Source organism: Halyomorpha halys, unplaced genomic scaffold (genome assembly GCF_000696795.3).
Source record: "Halyomorpha halys isolate HHAL.00 unplaced genomic scaffold, Hhal_1.1 Scaffold53.1, whole genome shotgun sequence".
NCBI classification, from domain to species: Eukaryota; Metazoa; Arthropoda; class Insecta; order Hemiptera; family Pentatomidae; genus Halyomorpha; species Halyomorpha halys.
Window position 1 is genome coordinate 1068971 of NW_027109243.1, and position 3142 is coordinate 1072112.

Consider the following 3142-nt stretch of genomic DNA (forward strand, 5'->3'; position numbering starts at 1 on the left):
TTGCAATTTGTAAAATATTTTAATTAAAGAAAAATATTTTATTATAAATAATAAAGCATTTTTGACTCACTATTATAAGTGAAGGAACCTGAAGTGCTGTGAGCAGGATTCAAGGATTGAATTGTTAATTGAGCAGGATTCAAGGATTGAATTGTTAATTGAGCAGGATTCATCTCACCGGCTTTTGAACATAACAGGCTGAAAATTAACAAAAATGCTTGTAAATTACGGTTAATTAAAATGAATAATTAAAAATACCAAAGTGAAAAATTAGTTTTTCAATATTAAGGTTCTTATGTTAGACAGCGTTATTTTATAAGAGTTTAAACTCAAGAGATATAGTAAGAAAAACTAATCAAAGCTACTAAACTATACATTTAAACAATAAATAATTTCTAATTTCGATATCTATTTTTTATTACATGTTGTGATTTTAACTTAGTATAAACCCCAAAATGATTCAATTTTTTTTTTTCAGATAATCATAAAATTTTAATACATTGCCTGGTATTAAATCAAAATATGAATGAGTAAGTTTATGATTATTCATCAAATTATAGTTAAGCTAATCTGATATTAATCACCAAACCTTTTTTATCAAATAGATTCTTCAGTCAATAATATAACTCACCCACGTAATATATAATACACCATTGTCGGTCACCAGCAAGGATTCAGTATAAGTACGATATTATTCAATTTATTCATAAATGAATACCAGAAAATCAAAAATGGAGACGTTTAAATAGCCCTGTTTGTCGATAATACTGTTATACCCCTCTTCCTATTGAAATGATACAACCTCTAATGGACTAAAAGTTGCTTTCAAAAATATTTTAATAAAAAATCAAAATAACCTCTAGAAATGAATTTATATTCCATAAAGCACAACTAAGGTCTATCATAACCTAAGCCTTCCTTATAATAATTTATCTAAATAGTGATAGATTATATTGGGTGAGTATATTATAGTTTATTGTGTTGGATATATTATATATTACAGTATATAATACATATAAAACAATACAGTACGATAGAAAAGGAATCATGAATATTGAGTAGGTACTTACCGAACGGACTGTAACCAATGACCGCCGACTAAAGAAAGCCAGACCCACCAAATGTCAGACATATCCCCTCCACACTATCGCCCCCTCCCCACCACACTCCACGGCAAAGCACCACAGTGAGGTTACTTATTAGGCAAAAATTAAAACTTTTACTCAATAAGTTTATTATTTATTAAACAAGACAATTTCAAAACAAGAACGAAACGTTAATATTTTTGTTTTAATTTAACTATTGTTATTAAAATTTTAATTAGCCAGCTAAATTCAAATATAAATAAAACTTTCCAAAATGCACAAACTGAGCAGTGCTAAAAATTTAGTCCAATTAATTAATGGTTGTAAGCGAGTAGTAATGTAGAGACATATTTTACGGCTCTTATCTCTATAAGCTCTAATTATTTATGGTTCGTCCATGAGCATATGAATAAACAAATAAATACATTAAAATAGATAAATCAATTAAATGATGTACAGTGAAAGTCATAACAAAGTTTTTTTAACAATTAAAATAAATAATAATAAAGTATATTATTATGTATTACTATAGCATATACTGTATTACTATAGCATATACTAGAGTATATAATACAAGAAGTATGAAAAATGAGAAGGTACTTACGGCACGAACCGAACTCTACGAAGACTGACTAATGAAAGAACTAGAAGTCGGACAACCCTTCCACACCCCATATCCCCTCCATACCATCATTTTATCCCCACCACACTAAACGACTAAGGATCATAATAAATTACAATAAAAGGATTGAATCTACTAGTTACTTATTAATCTATCGATTGTCCTACAATAATCGAGTGTGACATACATCAGCTAACCATATATGGTAATAAAAAAAAAAAAAAGAATATTTTACTTTTTATTTAACAAATGAATTAATATAAAAGAAACAAACTATTAAGCAAATAATTGTAATAATTAATAAAACAATTAAATTTCTTAAAATTTTGGTTTCATTCGCCTTTTCCGTTCTGAAATACCACAACCAGATTCACTATAGCTTGCCCCTCCTAGTTTTGAACCTTAATATGCCCTTTATTTTCGCATAACATTTTCGCGAAATATCGAGTTGCTAATAGGTAATGTCAGAAACAGTGTTGAGTGCAAAGGGTTAGATTCTTCCTAGCCCAGTGTTCTCAATACATACCGATTTATATATATAGCATAAACTGTATTATTACAGTATGTACTCTAGTATATAATATATAATAATAACATAATATAGTTAAATAAAATAAGAATTATGAAAATTTAGTAGGCACTTACCGAACGAACTGTATTCAACGACGACTGACTAAAGAAAGAACTTGAAGACATCGGACGTATCCCCACCATATTCCATATCCCCTCCATCGCTCCAACCACCACCACAACCTACGACAAAGTACCCTTGGCATATGAATTGGCATAAGATGGCCGATGGTAGTGCAAAATATTGATTACAATATTAAAAAGAAAATTTAGTATTTTTGCTGTTAGCTTTGGTTCGATACCAAGTAGGAACACTATGGTCTAAGTACCAACTAAACGTATTTAAACTATTGCGTAGTTAAAGAACCTTACCAACTATTCATATTTGACCCGACTGGGCCAAGGGTTTCTACATTATGTTTAGTTTTTATAATCTTTAAAAAATGAAGGCTGTCATAGGGTGGATGAAATTTTGTACAATAATTTGTCATTTTACGTTCGATCTAAAACTTTCAATAAGGGTTTTTGAATGTGCTAAAAATCGATTTGACGCCAGTTATAATTATAATATTTTTTCAATATACTTCAGTCCGTAGGAGATGACTGTCAAAATTAAATATAATAGACCTATAGAAGTGGATATAAAAAAAAATCAAAACTGGAGTTAGAACTTATTTTAAGTTTTATTTGTGTTCCTTTACCATCCAAAATCCTCAATGCTCCTTATTTTGTTACTAATAAAACCATCCATAAAGACCTAAATGTTCCTTATGTAACCGCTCTAGCCCGAACCCGATATTATTCCTTCCATAATAAACTCCCTAACCACCCAAACCCACTAGTTTCTAACCTTGCTTCCTATTCC

At 29.5% G+C, this 3142-nt stretch overlaps 1 long non-coding RNA gene across 1 annotated transcript in view; it reads right to left on the minus strand.

Annotated features, from left to right (window-relative positions):
- LOC136795774 (uncharacterized) overlaps positions 1-2448 on the minus strand; it is a 27640-nt gene extending 25192 nt beyond the window's left edge. Inside the window, exons 1-2 of the long non-coding RNA XR_010843442.1 lie at positions 2353-2448; positions 71-198 (exon numbers count right to left, since the gene is read on the minus strand). This is a non-coding gene — a long non-coding RNA (uncharacterized lncRNA). The remainder of the gene's footprint in view (positions 1-70; positions 199-2352) is intronic.
- Between the last annotated feature and the right edge of the window lie 694 nt (positions 2449-3142).